Below are 20,978 nucleotides of genomic sequence, written 5' to 3' on the forward strand. Positions count from 1 at the left end.
TCCAGCGGTTGTGAAGTGGTTAAACACTGGACAGAGATCAAGGCGAGCTAACCTTGCCTACAGAAAGTAGCCAAATGAATTACTTTCAGTCGGGTGATTGGTGGGACTTGAAGGATTTCGTCTGATCGAGAGGATTCAATGACGTTATTCCTTACCTTCGTTTTGTCATATTATCTTATTGAATGTACAATAACATGTAATATTCAAAAAAATGTAACAGTATTATTGCTATCTCAAACATACAGTAAGAGACTGAAAGAAACAAACACATGATTGAAATGAAAGATTACCGTGCTGATTAACGATCAGCAAGCGAAAATAAGAAAGAGAAATTAACAACGTGTCGGTGTTGTCATGACACCATTATCAACGATCACTAATAAAATGTCTGAAGCTTCTGATTTTTCTTTTTGGTGCTACCAGTATTTTAAGTTGTGCTCCTAAAATTTTTAGCTGTGCGCCTAAAATTTCGCAAATGCGCCTAGAAATTTACACCTGGTAGCACAGGTGCTCCCAAAGCCAAAAATAAACTTTGAGCCCTGTGTGATGTGTCACGTCTTAACCCTTTATTATACCTCAATACTGATGTGCATCTAATTTAATGCTAGTGATTTGCCTGTGATGTGTCAGGTCTTAACCCTTTATTTTACCACAATACTGATGTGCATCTAATTTAATGCTAGTGATTTGCCTGTGATGTGTCAGGGCTTAACCCTTTATACCACAATACTGATGTGTATCTAATTTAATGCTAGTGATTCGCCTTTCATGTGTCAGGTCTTAACCCTTTATACCTCAATACTGATGTGCATCTAATTTAATTTTTTTTTTTTTTTTTTTTTTTTAACAGCTTTATTGACCATCACACATGTTAAATACAATAAATTAAACAACTAGAAAGAAATGAAAAAATACGTGAAAAGTGATAAGGTCAAAAGGGCAGGTGCGAACGGGACGCGAGGACCCATGCTAGGCACCTCCCATGATACAAATAATAATTAAAACACAAATAACCATAAGACGCTAAAAAACTAGGGATGGAAGGAGCAGGATCGTACAATTAACCAGGTACAGGGATAGAATATGTCAAAGTGATTTTGCAAAAGGTGAAACATGTGCTCAGTAACAAAGTTGCGGAAGGAAGCAGTAGTTGAAAAACTGGTAGGGGGTGAGAGTTTACAGATATAGTTCCAGAGCTTAACAATACGATTAAAGTAAGAGGCCTGAAAAGTGCTAGTTTTACAGTGATTCGCCTGTGATATGTCAGGTCTTAACCCTTTATTATGCCTCAACACTGATGTGCATCTAATTTAATGCTAGTGATTCGTCTGTGATGTGTCAGGTCTTAAGACTTTATTATACCACAACACTGATGTGCATCTAATTTAATACTAGTGATTCGCCCGTGATGTGTCAGGTCTTAACCCTTTATTATACCACAATACTGATGTGCATCTAATTTAATGCTAGTGATTCGCCCGTGATGTGTCAGGCCTTAACCCTTTGTTATACCACAATACTGATGTGCATCTAATTTAATGCTAGTGATTTGCCTGTGATGTGTCAGGTCTTAACGCTTTATTATACCACAAATACTGATGTGCATCTAATTTTATGCTAGTGATTCACCTGTGATGTGTCAGGTCTTAACCCTTCATTATACCTCAATACTGATGTGCATCTAATTTGATGCTATTGATTTGCCTGTAATGTGTCACGTCTTAACCCTTTATTATACCACAATACTCATGTGCATCTAATATAATGCTAGTGATTCGCCCGTGATGTGTCAGGTCTTAACCCTTTATACCTCAATACTGATGTGCATCTAATTTAATGCTAGTGATTTGCCAGTGATGTGTAAGGTCTTAACCCTTTATTATACCACAATACTGATGTGCATCTAATTTAATACTAGTGATTTGCCTGTGATGTGTCAGGTCTTAACGCTTTATTATACCACAATACTGATGTGCATCTAATTTAATGCTAGTGATTCGCCCGTGATGTGTCAGGTCTTAATCCTTTATACCTCAATACTAACGTGCATCTAATTTAATGCTAGTGATTTGCCTGTGATGTGTCAGGTCTTGACGCTTTATTATACCACAATACTGATGTGCATCTACTTTAATACTAGTGATTCGCCCGTGATGTGTCAGGTCTTAACCCTTTATGCCTCAATACTGATGTGCATCTAATTTAATGCTAGTGATTCGCCTGTGATGTGTCAGGTCTTAACCCTTTATTATGCCTCAATACTGATGTGCATCTAATTTAATGCTAGTGATTTGCCTGTGATGTGTCAGGTCTTAACCCTTTATTATACCACAATACTGATGTGCATCTAATTTAATGCTAGTGATTCGCCTGTGATGTGTCAAGTCTTAACCCTTTATTATGCCTCAATACTGATGTGCATCTAATTTAATGCTAGTGATTCGCCTATGATGTGTCAGGTCTTAACCCTTTATGCCTCAATACTGATGTGGATTTAATTTAATGCTAGTGATTTGCCTGTGATGTGTCAGGCGTTAACCCTTTACTATACCACAATACTGATGTGCATCTAATTTAATGCAAGTGATTCGCCCGTGATGTGTCAGGTCTTAACCCTTTATTATACCACAATACTGATGTGCATCTAATTTAATGCTACTGATTTGCCTCTGATGTGTCAGGTCTTAACCCTTTATTATACCTCAATACTGATGTGCATCTAATTTAATGCTAGTGATTTGCCTGTGATGTGTCAGGTCTTAACCCTTTATGCCTCAATACTCATGTGCATCTAATTTAATGCTAGTGATTTGCCCTGTGATGTGTCAGGTCTTAACCCTTTATTATACCACAATACTGATTTGCCTGTGATGTGTCAGCTCTTAACCCTTTATTATGCCTCAATACTGATGTGCATCTAATTTAATGCTAGTGATTCGTCTGTGATGTGTCAGGTCTTAACCCTTTATTATGCCTCAATACTGATGTGTATCTAATTTAATGCTAGTGATTCGCCTGTGATGTGTCAGGTCTTAACCCTTTATTATGCCTCAATACTGATGTGCATCTAATTTAATGCTAGTGATTCGTCTGTGATGTGTCAGGTCTTAACCCTTTATGCCTCAATACTGATGTGCATCTAATTTAATGTTAGTGATTCGCCTGTGATGTGTCAGGTCTTAACCCTTTATGCCTCAATACTGATGTGCATCTAATTGAATGCTAGTGATTCGCCTGTGATGTGTCAGGTCTTAACCCTTTATTATGCCTCAATATTGGTGTGCATCTAATTTAATGCTAGTGATTCGCCTGTGATGTGTCAGGTCTTAACCCTTTATTATGCCTCAATACTGATGTGCATCTAATTTAATGCTAGTGATTCGCCCGTGATGTGTCAGGTCTTAACCCTTTATTATGCCTCAATGCTGATGTGCATCTAATTTAATGCTAGTGATTCGTCTGTGATGTGTCAGGTCTTAACCCTTTATTATGCCTCAATACTGATGTGCATCTAATTTAATGCTAGTGATTCGCCTGTGATGTGTCAGGTCTTAACCCTTTATGCCTCAATACTGAGGTGCATCTAATTTAATGCTAGTGATTCCTCTGTGATCTGTCAGGTCTTAACCCTTTATGCCTCAATACTGATGTGCATCTAATTTAATGGTAGTGATTCGCCTGTGATGTTTCAGGTCTTAACCCTTTATTATGCCTCAACACTGATGTGCATCTAATTTAATGCTAGTGATTCGCTTGTGATGTGTCAGGTCTTAACCCTTTATGCCTCAATACTGATGTGCATCTAATTTAATGCTAGTGATTCGCCTGTGATGTGTCAGGTCTTAACCCTTTATTATGCCTCGATACTGATGTGCATCTATTTTAATGCTAGTGATTCGCCTGTGATGTGTCAGGTCTTAACCCTTTATGCCTCAATACTGATGTGCATCTAATTTAATGCTAGTGATTCGCCTGTGATGTGTCAGGTCTTAACCCTTTATTATGCCTCAATACTGATGTGCATCTAATTTAATGCTAGTGATTCGCCTGTGATGTGTCAGGTCTTAACCCTTTATCCCTCAATACTGATGTGCATCTAATTTAATGCTAGTGATTCGCCTGTGATGTATCAGGTCTTAACCCTTTATTATACCACAATACTGAAATACTGATGTGGATCTAATTTAATGCTAGTGATTCGCCTGTGATGTGTCAGGTCTTAACCCTTTATTATGCCTCAATACTGATGTGCATCTAATTTAATGCTAGTGATTCGCCTGTGATGTGTCAGGTCTTTACCCTTTATTATGCCTCAATACTGATGTGCATCTAATTTAATGCTAGTGATTTGCCTGTGATGTGTCAGGTGTTAACCCTTTATGCCTCAATACTGATGTGCATCTAATATCTCCTTACAATATCACTGCTTGATCAAACATTCATGTAATGATAATAAAGGAAATGATCATCAAAGATCTAAACAAATTCTCCCAACAAGTACGAGAAGAAATATGGAGAGAACAGTAATGAGAATGTGTATGTTGATACTGCTTAGCCTAGTGACTTGCTTGTGATGCATCAGGTCTTAAAAGGAACAGAACTATTCAGTTGACCACAAATATTGGATTACAGTGAAAATATTTGAGAATAATAAATAGCTGTGTGGTAGTTGAAAACCATGATCTTTCCCACACAGATCAGATGTCAACTGAACTCAATCTACATGTAGATTATCTCTCTTGTTATAAGATTTGCATTACAAGGCAATGTTACAGTAGTATGAATTAAGAATATGAGAGATAACTGCAAACTTGTATGTGGTTCTAATAATAATCTTTTATTAGGAAACTTTCGATCACCACTAACAGTGGTTTTCAGAAAGGTCCTTCTAAGATTAAGAATGCTATATTTTCCAGTCCGTATAAGTTGAACTGAGCTTAGCTGTTCAAAGCCCGATTAAGCTAATCCTGGATTACGTGAACTTTGATTCAAGTTTAATTACTAATCTTTAAAGATTCTTCCAAAAGATATGTGCCCCTCAGTTTTGGCTTAGACTTTTCTTTGTCTTTAGTTTGAAACTAACCTTTAAAACCACTTTTAAAGAGCAAGATGAAAACTTGGATTAACTTTTAATCGTAGATTAATGTAAATCGGCTTTCGAACAACCCGGCCCTGGTGTATAAGTCAACCCTAACTTTTTCACTCTAGAAATTGAGATTTTCCTGAAAATGATGTATCTACACTTATAAAAAAAAAAAATTCCTAATCCCGATTATGTAGAATTTAATTGAGTCTGACTTTACCCCAGTCAGTGCCTTTCAGACCAAAAACAAAATTGACCAAAAGTATTCACATCCATTCTTATGGAGGATAATGATTAATTCACATGCATAGAATCAAATGCGCCTTTGAGACTTATTAGGCAGGCTAGGCCAGGTGGTCTCGAAAATGAAGACCGAAGCATGAAGCACCCCAAAACTCGAAAACGAAGCACCCTAAGACCAAAACTAAGCACTTAGGTAAAAACAAAGCACCCTAAAACTCGAAAACGAAGCACTCCAGGTCGAAAACAAAGCACTCAGTTTTTAAGGCTGACTTAGGGTCTTGTTTTGTTTTGTTTTATTCAGGGGCGAAATTTAGTCACGAATCAAGCACGATAACGGCTAGAGTACTACTTAAAACTATCCAACTGCGAGGTGTTGAAAATGAATTTCCGCAACCCTGGCTGAATTAAAGGTAACACTTCAAAGTGGCATTTCCTTTTTTCCACCTTTTTTACTCGATTCAGGATGACTCCAATGCAGCGGGTTTATTCAAGGGTGGCGTTTATTTCAAAATCACTGACAACAATTACGGTAAAAAAATTGCTTAAGTTTTACCCAGCTAAACAACCACATATGCAAATTACTCGAGCTTGACATGCATTTCTTCGGTTACTAAAGCAACTATGAATTATCAGAGAGAAATCGTGAACAAAAAGTTCTTCAAGGGGAACATCTTAACATAAACAACAACAATCTGTCTATCTATCTAATCAACATAAATTTGGTTTTTCGCCTCTGCTGCAGTGATTGTAATTGATTGAAAATAGAGGCTTCCTCTTCGACCTGGAGTGCTTCGTTTTCTAGTTTTAGGTTGCTTCGTGCTTCGGTCATCGTTTTCGATACCACCGGCTAGGCCATTGCCTGATTTCATACCGTGGGGGTCTGGGTACGAGTCTGTGTATTATGGGTTATGGGACTCAACACCCACATAGCCGGAAAGAGCACATCGAACTTTACAACATCCTCAAGTTTGGTGTCAATCAAGCTAATATTAGGCGAGATACAGCCATTCAAAAACTTAAAAATTTACTAAGAAATGTATGGAACGCCGGACACACGTCCGGCGTTCCATACATTTCTTAGTAAAATTTGGAGTTTTTGAATGGCTGTATCTTTCCTAATATTAGCTTGATTAACACCAAACTTGGAAATGTTGTAAAGTGCGGTGTGCTCTTTCCGGCTATGTGGGTGTTGAGTCCCATAACCCATAATACACAGACTCGTACCCAGACCCCCACGGTATGAAATCAGGCAATGCGTGACTAGCTATGCAGATCAGAGTGGCGTCTGTACTGCGTCATCAAAAATGACAAACCAAGAAGAAATGATTGATTTTTTGATCAGCTTACAGCAAAATGTTTGATAGAAATGTAGACTTGAAGTTAATGTTAGCATTCCGCGAAAAATGTGACTCAAACAAGACTTTCTTCCGACAAATTTCAATAAAATTAAACCAAAGATTAATTTGCATGTGTCCATATCATCGACATAGCGTGCCTGATAATTTTTAATGCGAACTTCATGCAATTATTTCGCGAACCTCATTTACCAGAGTCACGGAGGTACCTCAGTTAAACTTTATCCAAAGAAGCAGTTAATAACAATGCAAAACGCGTTCATTAAGTTAACAGTAAGATTATCAAGTTCAAGCAACAATCCCACAACATGATCATGAAAGCTTGATATTTCCAAGAAGGCGAAGCCTACATGATCTCGAGCTTTTACAAAGCACTAAGACCCATCTTCATTAAAAGATTCAAGTGAATATTGAATCAAGGGTTGTCTGAAAGTTAAAAACAAAGCTAAAGAGAGCAAACTATACACGCTATATCCACTTTGTCGTTCGCTTACCTTCGACAAATTCGCCAAACAATCAGCTTCACGATCCACGGAGAAAGTTTGCCCACAGCTAAGCTCCATGAAGTTGATACGACTCGCTACATGTTAACAATCTCGAAAAAAATGGTTTTCTCACCCCATGATTGCAATATTAATAGCAAAAGTACGAGTAAATTGTGTTTTAACGCGAGAAGGCAGAAGAAAACCGTCTTCGCTTCCTCCTTCTCGGAATGCACGCTTTGATGAAGAAGGGTTTTTTCTCAGGTTGGTTTCGTTTTCCAAATATGGAAGTGATCTGACTTGCAGGATAGGAAAGTCGGGAGAATGGACTTACGAAAAAAGGAAAGTGGAATTCTCATGCCTTTCGCACTTGATGTCATAAATTTGGTTCGTAATACTTACTTCGTGAAAGAAATTTCTTTCAACTATTTTGTTTTATGGACATAATTCTTAGGCTACACATGTATCCTGAAAATATGTATTCTGTCCCATCGCTGAAAATTACGGTGCCTACTAATACCGAAAGAAAATTTGGGGTAACGACACATATTTTAGAGGTAAGTAAGCAACGATTACTCTAAAAACCCGTAAAATACAAAGCAATGTATGGCTTTTTTTTTTCAAATTGAAACTTTATTATCTCTGAAAAATGCACGTTCACCCCAATCAGTTTCATTTCGGATACCAAGAGCACTTGCTGAGTTCTACTTTCTCCGCTTAGTTTCAAACCGTGCAAAAATATCCCTGTATTAGTAGGGCACCACCCATAGGAAACCCGAGTATCTCGAGATACGCAGAAGTAATGCGCAGTATCATCTTTTTAGAAAATTCCGTGAGAAACATCCAAACTGCGAGCAGCTTCTTTTGTTTGCCTCCAACGTAATAGTTTCTGTGTGTTCTGGAGGAGTTGTATTATGAAAAAAATTTTCTGTTGAGTGAGAAACAAACCGACGCTCGCGAAATAATTTGAGGGGAAGAAAAAGACGAATGCTCTCTTTCTATGAAAAGTGGACAGGACGTCACATAACAACAACATATCATAGACAACGGGAACGCAAAGAAAAATATCACTTATGCTCTGTTTATAACAAACTTAAAAGCATGTCGAACAACTCGCTAATTAAACACAGTTCAAAATTGTGATATTCGTAGAAGTTGCTTGCTTATGTTTAACGGCTTTACATTTAGCTTAATAAAAGTTTTTTTAAGCTAAAATTTTTTTTAAGCGTTGGAAAGTTTTCATGAGCCGTTAGACAAAATTAGTTAGACGTTAGAGCGTTAGGGTTAAACGTTAAAACGCTCAAATGATCCGTTTGCCATGACGAGTTTGCCGTTAGACCGTTAGGACAAACCGTTAGAACGCTTTCAAGGCCGTTAACTACCCGTTAACTACCCGTTAGTTTTTAGCCGTTTAACGGATAAGCGTTAAAGTACGTTTTCCCGTGTACGGTCACATATGTAACATTCCTTTTTTCAGTATTCTTCCAATTATTTTCATTTTTTTAAACCTGGTTTAACTAAACACGTTTAGTTGGTGTGAATGAGATATGACTATGTTTTTTTAAATACCTTATTAACAATGCACGTTGACAACGCGAAGAAAATTTACGTTACACTAAATTAACGCGAAATTTTCAAAAGTCAGGTTTACATGCATTAAATTAACGCGAACTTTTCGATAAGCATCTTGCTTTATTTACTGCGATTTTCATAATTCTGCAAACTCGCACTTTACATTTCTGAATGCCAAACTGAGTGAGTTTTGGCTTCCGTCAATAAAACCTTTCAAGACAAGTACACGGATGTTTCTAAATTCCTTTTAAAGCCGAAAATTTGGTTTTGGAACCTAACTAGACCCTATCAATTCAAAAGATAGTGACTCTGAAGAGCCAATAGAGGAGTCATGAACTAATAAGGTTTTGTAATGAAATAAAGGTGCTTTAAAATAACAATGTTGTAAAATAGCGTGCATTAAATTTACATCGACATTAATTAAGATACATTAAATGAACGCGAATTTTGTAAAATCGCGTTAATAAAGTGCATTGTTAATTTCCTATAATAAGGTATAAAATTAGAGAGATAAAGTACCACGTTTACGGCAAATGGCAAACGTGAGATTCGCGTTCATGTTTTCTTGAAAATATGAGTACGTATATGAAAATAGTACAAGATAATTCTGGCCTTTAATTTTGACGCAAAACTACTCAATTTTTCTGAGAAACTGAAAACAGCGAGCGGCAAATGAAGGATAAACATGTTCACGTGGTCTTTTCGGCGTTTACCGTTTGCCGCAAACGTGGTGCTTAATCTCTGTATAAGTAAGTATAAATTAAATTGTAAAAGTACGTTTATATAAGTACGTTAAGTAGAAATTAAATTGAGGTTTTATTCTATACCTCGAAATTATTCACCTTACTATCTAGGATCGAGTTGAATTTGTTGTGACTGCTTTGAAGTTCATCAAAATTCACAGGACTTCGAGCAGTCTGTTAATTTCTTTAAGGGGAGAGATGAAAACTACTGATATTCCAACAGGCTCCACCGGCAAACCACAAAATAGATGGTGGACTCTGCCTGTACACTTCTTCCTCTACCTCAAAAGATGGTGTCTTTATTGCATAGCCACCCTTGTATCCAGCAGTAAAAACTAACAATGAGATTCAAACCTCATTTTTCTTGTTTATATAGCGATGCTGACTCTTGCTAGCTGAATATTTCTGGGCCAACTCAAATTTTAAAGCCTGAAGTCTAACTGTCGACCGTCGTGTATTGACGTTTTCCTTAAAACCTTGAAATTTCACCATTTCACGATGCAATTCCTCAGACCTGACAATGCCAAAGAAATGTAACACAATAAATAACGCTTGAACCATTGTTTTGTTAATTGTATCAGTAACCATTTGGTTTTCTAAAGTGCTTGTTGTGATCCCCGTCGTGACTGCTTAGATCCCTTATCTGATCGGGGTAATACGAGTGTACAAATTCCGATGCCGAACCCCCCATACATTAGTATAACATCTTACCCTGTGTATTATAGTCGGCGCATTTTCAGTCACTTTAAGCCAGCGACACACCTGGCGATTTTATACGCCAATCGCGGCGAATTTGATCGCCAGCGAAAATCGCTGGACACACCTGGCGATTTTTTTCGCCGATTACGGCGATGTGACAGTTTTGAAGACTCATGTGATAAAATCGCCCAACCAGATGGGTTGGCTTTACTGGCAATTCGCCGCATATACTTTATTTATCCTCGAATTTACAGAGTAGCTTTGATTAGCTAATGTCTTCGAGAAAATAAATATTAGAAAGAAAGAAAGAGTAAACAGGCAAAATAAAATGAAATACAATTACAATTCTATCATTATATGCATATTATATACAACATTAAATACACTGTGGAAAGGTCTCATCATTAAGGATCTTTTGCTTGAATTGAAGAAAATCAGATGTCCTGTAAGTGTCCGGGAGAGAGTTGCATATTTTACTAGCTAAGTATAAAAGAGTGTAGGCCTTAAGTAGTCTTCTTTGCTTTGGGAAGGTCCAGAATATAATTACCACGTAGATTATAGGATGAGGTAGGTATAGTTAACATGTCCCTTAAATACCTTGGATAGTAAGTAGGAAACAGACTCTTATATAATATAATCATGAAATTCTGCAGGTGTCTAATAAATAGCGATTTTAAGTTAACTTTGCTGAGTAAAATGTCATATGGAGAGCTATAGTCCTGTTAGACTGGGACAACTTTCGCAAAAGTGAACTTCTGTCGACAAATTCAAGGAAAAGTTGATAAACACACTTTTCTAGGTAAAAAGTATGCACTGAACACGAAAGTTTTGTTTACCAAGCTGGATTTGGTGATTCAGTCATTTTCATTGGCATGCGCAATTAAGACATGAAATCGACGCTACATGTTTTATCTCCTTACAAAACATTTAAACGGTTAAAGGGCCACTGTCACGGAGATTCTGTTGTATTTTGGTCAAACCGGCTCAAACATTTGACAAAGAAGCTCTTCTGTAATAAGAAATTACTCTTAGAGCACCGCGAGGAAACTGATTTCCTCGAGGAAGAATAAACTATTACATTTTCCAGCGATTTCTCAAGAATACACAGGAAGAACTTGAAAAAATGGGCCAATTTTTTCAAGTTGCAATCAATTTCCATCCTAACCATCTGAAACTATAGATGATTGATACTAGTTTCTACGAACTAGTAGGGTTACTGTTAACAACATTGGACAATTTTTAAACGTTTCCGTTGATACAAATTTAGTATTTACGCTATTCAAAGTGACAGTAAAATAGGTGACACTGCCTTTTTAAACTTTCAGCCAAATAAGCAGAGGATACATACAATATGTTTTTAGAAAGATTAGGAGTTTACGACATGCAGATTACGTCACATGACTCTTGAAAACGAGGCTAGAGGCGATATCGTAATTACATGGAGGGAGGTGCACACAAGTCCTCGAAACTAGGAAAAGGAGCTAAAAACCGTAATTATCTTCTCCTAGTATGTGATAATACAGCAACTTGATAAATTGGAAGTTAACATAAAGTCCATTGTGAGTTTCGGTCACGTGACAGTGTGTGCTTGGCGAGGGCAGTATCGACTCGACGAACGTCCCAGTAGCTGATTGTATGACCGACATTATGAAACATGTCTACCAGTTCCCTCGATCGTGTCGCCTAATGAAGACTGCTGCCAAGACCGACGTGTTTGGGTGTCCACCTCCGGCCTCCTCTCACATTGTACACCACGTCCTGTGCGATGCTAAGCGCTCTAGTTTCCGTAAGATCTTCTTGTTTTCTCACGCGAGCATTTTCTCGTTTACCCGGCTGTTTGTTTTCGTGTTCAACAACATTATCGCTATCTAAATTACCCTCAGCCCCATCATCGTCATCATCATCATAATCACCACCATCACTATCAGTGATGTCACTGTCGGCTACCTTGTCATCGTCATCAGAATCACTCAGCCCATTCTCAAGAAGAGACTGTCCACCAATCATAAGCCTTATGAACATATACAAACTCTTTGCGACGCATGCGATAGCATCTTCCTTGCAGACGTTCAGGCCCTGGTGCGAAGGCTGGGCTAATATACCAGAGCGAAGGTTCAGTGCCAAATGTACCATCGGGAGACAATCATCTCTTTCACCAGGTTGACAGACGGGGATGACAGGCTCTGACTGAGTTTGTTGATTCAAAATTTATGAGACAGGAATATGGCTAAATTTAATAGGCACTAACACTGTTTGGCGCTCAAAAATCGCTTGGTCACGAAGCAGAACAAAATCATTAACGTCTACAACGTGCGGTGCGATGTACTCTTTGAATGTGGCCATGCGACTTTTAAACGAGAGAGGGATGTCAATGGCTTGCTCAGCAGCTAGGGAGCAGTAGCAGAGCCAAACCGCCTTAAGCTCCAAAATATGACCTTGTTCTGCAGACTCTTTTAACTCAAGAATAAACCACAACAACACTGTTCCACTTTCATCCTTTGCCACATTACTTGACTGAGATACATTTCTCATGCACTTTTTATAGCAATTTGGATGATATTTGCCCTTAGCCGCGATAAGATCATTTACACCTGTCAAATAAACGTAACGAAAGGTTGTGCTCACACTTCGCTCCTTCGAGGATCTCCGTCTTGACAAACATGCATAGTTTCCTGTCGGTCGGGGGAGTTCCGCTGCGAAGTGCTTTGCTTGAAGTCAGTACAGGTGGCGAAAGCGTATTTAAAGAATCTAGCGATTTTCTTAATCTACTCATCTTATCCTTATCAGTATACTTTGCATAGCAGCTCTTGTGCCAGTGTGAGTCCTCTGCTTTGCTCGTGTCAGCTGCATTCAATATCCCGTCGATTGTTTCTGTGTTGGCAGTTTCTCTCACTTTTCGTCGCTCCTCGGATGATTCTTTTAGCGAACGCAAACCTTGTACTATTGCTCTGAACAGGATATCCTTTTTTGACTCCTGGGAGATAATACATTCACTCATGGACATGCCCAGATCTTTTTAAACTTGCCCTTTCTTCCATTTTTTTACATGTTTCCTTTAAAAACTGTTAACACCATCTGCCAAGGATCTCTCACAGTCAACTAGTTCGAATTAGCAGCCAGGCAACTTTACTTTGTCCGACTTAGACTGAAAAGCGGGCGATGCAATTTAAAACTTTTTAAATGAAACTAACGTTTTCTTGAATGAAAATGTCTTTTTCTTGGGGAAAAAAATAATACCTATCAGAACTTAGTGATTTTCTCCTTTCCGAAGTCTCAGCGCCTTGTTTTGTTTGTTTCTTCGAGTTCAATTCCTTTGCGAAAACAATTATCGATTCCGACACCATCAGCAAGTTACGTTTCTGACCAGAATCAGACCGTGAATCATATGAATGAGTTTGTTTCAAATGTTGAATCAAAACTTTAATTGTTGTAAAGAGCTAAAAAAAAAGTCAAACCGATTATTAAAATAACCACTTTACACCTAGGACATTGCAAATTGTGTTACCTTTGATATCTTTTTTTTGGCGCTCAAATTTCTGGAATACCCCCCCCCCCCCCCCCAAAAAAAAACAAAAAAAAACAAACAGTTTTTTGCTCTTTGCGTAGCAAAAAACAAAAACAAAATAAATAAAGAAACAACAACAACAAAATTGTTTTCAAGTTCTCCTCCATGTAAGAGTTACATGTAAGAGCTTGAAATTAAAAATGAGGTCTTGAGACGACATCGTTTCAATGTGTCGTGTATAATTTAAGCAACCCCGATCAAATTATATTATAGAAAATAAGAGAGATAAGTATAGTTAGCTGTTTTGGAAAAAAATTCGATTCCAAACAAGCTTTTGAAAAAGGAAAACAGTTTAGCCTCGTTTACATGCCATATATTTGGTTCCGTTTTTATAAACCCAGATTTCGAGATTTAAAACTCACAATCCAGCTTGGTAAACAATTTTTTCGTGTTCAGAACGTAATTTTGACTTAAAAAAGTGTGTTTACCAACTTATCCTCGAGTTTACCGACAGAATTTTTAAAAGCAGCCTTTATCAGAATTTAATCCAAAAGAATCGTGCTATAGAATTCACCCAGCTGTGTAGCCAGTAGCCTGTCGTAGATAGTGATAGGTTTACTTATGACTGCCGCCGATTCCTTCACAAGCCTTGAAGGCAGCATATCGTGGCCATACGATTTACGGACAGTCACGATTAAGAGTGCTCTTTCCACTTGCGCTTGATTAGTGTGTACAAAATTAAAACGAAACTGCGCACCTGTGGCCCTCATCTTTTCAATAAATGAGAAAATCTCGGGAACGGGCACATTTGGCGGACGCGCGCGAATTTCATCGATGTCAGATATCGGCGATTTTATACGCCGATCGCGGTGATCGGCGAAAATCACAATCGCTGCGCCAGACACACCTGGCGATTTTTTGCCGGTCGCGGCGATCGGCGTATAAAATCGCCAGGTGTGTCGCTGGCTTTAGGGACTGTGGTTCAAGGATAGTTTGGTCGTGAAATTGTCGCGTTGTTTCTTTATAAAAGAAACTCATATTGATATTGTCTCTCTCTGGCGAGGTGTATGATTACTGGAGGCATATAACTGCTTGGCGATGGACGAGTGTGCCAGGGACGCAGTAATGCTCCGAGTTCCTTCATGGTACAAAAAACAAATTAAGTCAGCTCAAAGTGTAGTCGAACTTAGAGAGCGCGAAGCGCGATCGTCAGAGCTCGAGCGAGCGAGCGCGGAGCACGAGCGAGCGAGATTCATTCTCGCCAGGTCCATTCAATGAGAAGCGAGCGAGCGACTTGGAGAAAGTCTACTCTAAGTGCTTCAGCAGAAAAATGCGAATTTGTCAAGAATCGTTTTCTTCAGTTTTCAGAAAAGACTGAGATACAAACAAAAGCAACATAACTTGAGTTTGACCAGAAAGCTTCAATGATTAACTTTTGCACAGTTTAATCTCAATAACTTGAAACGTGAAAATAATCACACCACTTATAGCGACATCAAAAGTTTGACTGATTATCTGCGGTTGAATAATGTAAAGGCGCAAAGCAGGGAAATTGCATATAGTTCGAGTTATTTAGGATTCTAGTTACCAATTAGTTGAATTCTGCGAGAGAGCGAAGGGCAATTCCATTTGTAGCAAAAGAATTTTTTGAAGGTATTTAGAGAAAACCTTTTTCTTCTGTTCACCATTTCGTAATTTTGTTAATTTAAAGACCGAGTTGATGCACCCAGCAAATTGTGCGCAGACTAGCGCCCGTAACCTGGAATGGCGGACAAGTATTAACATTTCTGGTGCTAAGGCCGGGGCACCAAGATCAAACGGCCTACGAGTATCAACATTAGAGTTAAGGCCCGTGCCCGGCACAGTGATCCACGTTCTTTGCCGTCGCAGTGCTCCGCTTGTCGCCATTGCAGTAATAAAAAGGTCCGTCAATACAAGGGCCCATGTCCGAGCACCATGTCAGGGCACCGAGATCAAACGGGGCACAGATACCTCCAATTCATATTTTCGAGAAACTTCATTTTCAAGTCTTTTCCTTTGATACAAAACAGGACTGGCTTCAGCTTTGGCTCCAATTAATGGTTTTTAACCTTGTCCTCAAACCGAATAAACGTTTTACAAAAAACAATAAATAAATCAGAATTCGAAATCCTAATAACAGACGCTTTCGATAAACATTTAAGAATAAAAATCAACGATAAAAGTTTTGAATGACGTTTCGATGACTCGCTCATCATTTTCAAATTCTAAAAAGTCAGATTGTTAAAAGTTCTTTATATATTAAGAATGCGTGTGAAGTCTCGTTGCACGCGATTAAAACCTACAATGTGGAATGCAGTGAGTGTTAATTAGACAAAGTGTTGGTTCGAGTTGCCAGTGTGCCTTTTCGAAGTTGGCTTTCACCTCCCTGGCAGATATCTGGCGCGAACTTAAGAGCTCGGCACAATACGAACTTTTAAAGTGCTACTATGATCAAATTTCTACTTCTTGAATTTTAAACTTTATCACATAGAATTCTAGGAAAGATTAAAAACGCCGTTTACCGTTTCTAAATATCTGCATTGGCTCCGGAGATATTTAAATTTAAAAAATGTGTAAAATATGTAAATGAGAGGACTGATGACGTCATACTCTCAACTCAATATAACATCAAGGATATAAATAGAGCTATCTCAGTCAACTTACAGCAGAGGCCATTGAAACCTGGCAGGCTAATAGTTCTATAGGCAATACACCTACGGCTATAAAAAATTTGGTTCCCATGGCAACTCACTCTTTTCCAGTCCCCTCCAACCTGATCTCAACATTTTAGTGATTTTAAGCTTGAAAAACATTTAACAAGGCCACAAACTCGACCTAACATATTTATACGCTTGCTGGATCATCCAGATGAGGCACCATTGGCAAATATCAAAATAGCACACCAAAGGTGGCCAGCAAAGCCTTAAGTATCAGGGAGGACTGGAACCCAGTATGTTGCCATGGTAACAAAACTGATAAGCTCATATTGTGGAACGCACCTAGAACAATGTCACTGCAAAGAATCAAGCATTTCTGATACAAATTGGCTGAGATATCTTTTTTCATAATATTTGATCAAAATACGGTTGAGTCTATGACGTCATCACTTAGCTAATTTGCATGTTTTAAAAAATTTGAATATCTCTGGAACAAAATGAGATATTTGAAAATAGTAAACAGCATTCTTCTTCTCGTACAGACTACTTGTTTATGTTTTAAAACGGCTTAGATAAGAAAGATGCGAATTTCGTCATAGTAGCACTTTAACAATCTGACTTTTTAGAATTTCAAAATGATGAGCGAGTCATCGAAACGTCATTCAAAATTTTTATCGTTGATTTTTATTCTTAGAATTCGAAATGTTCCATTAAACTAAAAAAGGCGCTGGATATTCCTGTGGCTTGGTTTCATTTATAATCGATGGAGAAAACGGTGCAACTTTATTTTAACCAATCAGAGCGTAACAAACGAAAACCTTAACAAACGAAGAAAAACTTGCAATGGACAATTAACAAATTCACCACAAAAGACAAAAGTGTTTCACATTTTGTCCTCGCTGGGTGTCCATTCATCTCTTTTTAAGGTTAATTCTAAGCTGGCACATGGAGAAAATACGCCCTGATTGATGAATTTCGTATCGTCATCATCTCCCTGCTGTGAAATGTGTTGGTATTGTAAGTAATATATTCAACACAAGGAAGAGTGTTTCATACGATTTTCAAACAACGAGAAGTGCGCCTCGCTTTTTCAGCCAACTATTCGACGTGTTTAGAAATCGCATCAAACACTCTTTCGTGTGTTTAATGTAACTTCTCAAACCATTAATAGTTTATGAAGACATTCAAAGCAACCGTTCACTAAATTTTACGATAATTACGATCACATTTCCAAATCTTCTTCACTGCAGTGATTTCATTTGTTTTATCTTTATGAATTATTAATGAGTTCAAAAAGGAGAAATTCTACGTTGATCGCTGTAAATCAAACAGTAGATATATAAGAATTCCTTCAATTGACGAGTTTCTTTGTTCCCTTCGCTTATGTTCTGATGGACCAATTGGTATTTTAGGAACATTTCACGTTGATCTATTAAAATCAAATACAGATATCATACTCAAGCATTTAAACTTCAAATGGTTTAATAAAATTCTAATATTACATTTTACTCCGAATTCTTTACTCGGAGTCAATTTCATATTCGTCTCTTGTAATCTACTTGGGAAAAGTCACTTGGCACAAAACATTCAACCCTGCAATTGCGTTACAAAAGATTTAACAGCACAAGGATTATAGAAAAAGACAAAATCTTCTGAATTTGTGTCTTCTGATTCAAAATGTTAAATCTACCTTAACTTTCAAGTTCATTAACGTCTATGTACAATTGAGGTGCCAAATGCAACCTGTTTGAAATACGTACGGCTGTAACAATTGCTTTCTACCTAACTACAAAACTTATACCATGTCTTTGGTTTGTAAAGCACGACATAGCATGAAATAATGTTCCGACGTTAGTGACACTTTACTAAAATAAAAACAATAACATTTGGCACGAAACAATTTCATGCCGAACCTTAATTACATGAAATTTAACAGCACCAGGATTGTAGAAAAAAGACAAAACCTTCTCGATTTGTGTCTTCTGGTTCTAAAATGTTAAATGCCTTGATCTTCAAGTCCATTAACGACTACGTACAATTGAGGTACCAGATTGAGGCACACCAAGTTTGAAATATCTACGGCTGTACATTTGCCATCTATCTAACTACAAAACTTACTTTTCGTACCTGAATTACAGGAGATTTAAAAGCACAAGGATTATAGAAAAAAGACAAAATCTTCTTAATTAGTGTCTTCTGGTTCTAAAATGTTAAATCTGTCTTGATTTTCAAGTTCATTAATGTCTATGTACAATTGAGGTACCAAATGCACCCTGTTGGAAATATGTACGGCTGTACATTTGCTGCTGTTTACCTAACTACAAAACTTATACCATGTCTCTTATGTAATGTTCTCATTTGTAAACCAATAACATTTGGCACGAAACAATTTCATGCCGCACAAGGATTATAGAAAAAGGACAAAACCTTCTCGATTTGTGTTTTTAAAATGTTAAATCGTCCTTAACGTCTATGTACAATTGATATACCAAATGCACCCTGTTAGAAATATGTACGGCTGTACAATTGCTATCTACCTAACTAAAAAACTTACATGCCGTACAAGAATTACAGGAGATTTAACAGCACGAGGATTCAAGAAAAACAAAACAAAATCTTCTTGATTTGTGTCTTCTGATTCGAGAAATGTAAAGTCTGCGTTACAATTGAGGTACCAAATGTACCCTGCTTGAAATATGTAGAGTTGTAACAATTGCTATCTACCCAGCTACAAAACTTATACCATGTCTTTGGTTTGTACAGCACGACATAGCATGAAATAATGTTCACGTTGGTTACACTTTGCTTAATGAAAGCAATAACATTTGGCAAAAAACAGTTTTTCCCCGTACTTGAATTAGAGGAGATTTGTCAGCATAAGGATCATAGAAAGAAGACAAAACCTTCTCGATTTGTGTCTTCTGATTCTAAAATGTTCAAATACAATTCAGCTGCTTTGACTTTCACGGTCTTCAACAGCTATTTACATTACTTACACTTAAAAGGTAATTTCTTCAACAAACCGATCCATTTGGGAATTATGAGACGAGAGAAACCCCACAGTCACCCCAACAGCAAATGACACTCAATTAATACTTCGGCATTCTGCAGGTAACAGTGAGCCGATACCAGCTTCACATGCGATAAGATATTCGTGAGATATTTTCCGATACTTGGCACTTTTTTATATCGATACTGTGACGTCTTTGCTCCAGACTTGTACTATGACGTCATTACCGTCGGTAGAATCCAGGCTTAAACGAGTAGAGAACGCTAAGTTGTTGTGCTGCCAAGAGAACAGTAAAATTCTTCCGCAAAAAAAGGTTATGCTAAAAATTCCTCCAACGTTATGTGGAATACACATCACGCTTCTTTGAAGTTGTCAGTTTAACGGCATCGAAACAAAACCTGTCTCGTTCACAAGTATCGATACTTGAACACTCCCAGGTATCGACTATGTGGCATCAATATCGACTCACCCTTACGCTGCAGACTTCAGACTGAGTATCGGCTGCAGACCGAGATAAAATTCTTCACCCAGCCTTGTGCGCAATTAGAAACGACCAGGGTAACAGTACAAGGTATGTGCACAATAAAACAACAACATAACCATGCATTTGCATTACACGCCACATGTTGGGATCGACAGGAAGAGAAGCATCTCTGGGGGGAACTTTGATAGATTCTAAATATACAATGACACTTTTCAAGAAAACCGTAAACTCTTCCACTCCCACAGCAATGCTGTACAAGGTGGTTCTACCTTTTGAGTTTGTGGATAAAATCCTCAAGTGTGACTATTCAAATGAAAGCTACTGAGCAGTACTTTGCTATGGTGCTGTTTATAATGCTGTACAAGGTGGTTCTGGCTTTTGAGTCTGCGGATGAAATCCCAAAGTGCGACCATTCAAATGAAAGCTACTGAGCAGTACTTTCCTATGGTGCTGTTTATTATGCTGTACAAGGAGGTGCTAACTTTTGAGTTTGTGGATGAAATCCTAAAGTGTGACCATTCAAATGAAAGCTACTGAGTAGTACTGTCCAGTTGTATTGTCTATAAGCTGTACAAGGTGATTCTAACTTTCGAGTCCTGTGGGTGAAATCCTAAAGTGAGACCATTCAAATGAAAGCTACTGAGCAGTACTGTGGTGCTGTAACTGCTCGAGGTGGTCCTAGCTTTTGTGTCTGTGGATGAATTTCCTCACATGTGACCAATCAACCAAAGCTACTAAACACCACTTTCTCGTGGTGTTCTTCCTTGTCTTCTGTTTTATAAATTGACTTGAGGATTTTCTCAAATTTCGAGTTTTAGATGCTCTTTGGAGTGAAACTCAGACTCGGGCCAAGTTTAATTTTCTAAATATCCTCACGATTGTGTCCAACACGTTGATCTCCTTTGCACTTGCCTCACATCTAATAGCAAATGTTTAATCAGATTTTATCTCGGACTGCATTTTATACCCAGCCTCCAACTTTTCAAAACTTACCTGCTTTCGTCACGGTGCACAGAATTTTCCCCAAATGCTCGAACCTCTTACATCACTTACTACACAAAAAATGAAGAATTTGGCTTGGTGTCTGGTTGAAAGGATCATTGATAATTCTTAATCTGTCAAGA

At 37.9% G+C, this 20,978-nt stretch overlaps 3 protein-coding genes across 3 annotated transcripts in view; all 3 read right to left on the reverse strand.

Annotated features, from left to right (window-relative positions):
- Positions 1 to 7,188, reverse strand: part of LOC146463499 (uncharacterized) — a 137,293-nt gene extending 130,105 nt beyond the window's left edge. The window contains exon 1 of the mRNA XM_085084325.1: positions 7,176 to 7,188. The gene's annotated coding sequence lies outside the window, so the exon portion shown is untranslated. The remainder of the gene's footprint in view (positions 1 to 7,175) is intronic.
- The window catches only part of LOC146463502 (uncharacterized), a 59,134-nt gene extending 51,748 nt beyond the window's left edge, over positions 1 to 7,386 (reverse strand). Inside the window, exon 1 of the mRNA XM_085084327.1 lies at positions 7,176 to 7,386. The gene's annotated coding sequence lies outside the window, so the exon portion shown is untranslated. The remainder of the gene's footprint in view (positions 1 to 7,175) is intronic.
- Positions 1 to 20,978, reverse strand: part of LOC146463494 (uncharacterized) — a 333,098-nt gene that overhangs the window by 216,084 nt on the left and 96,036 nt on the right. The gene's annotated exons all lie outside the window — the stretch shown is intronic.

Source organism: Pavona decussata, unplaced genomic scaffold (genome assembly GCF_977016875.1).
Source record: "Pavona decussata unplaced genomic scaffold, jaPavDecu1.1 SCAFFOLD_175, whole genome shotgun sequence".
Classification (NCBI taxonomy): domain Eukaryota; kingdom Metazoa; phylum Cnidaria; class Anthozoa; order Scleractinia; family Agariciidae; genus Pavona; species Pavona decussata.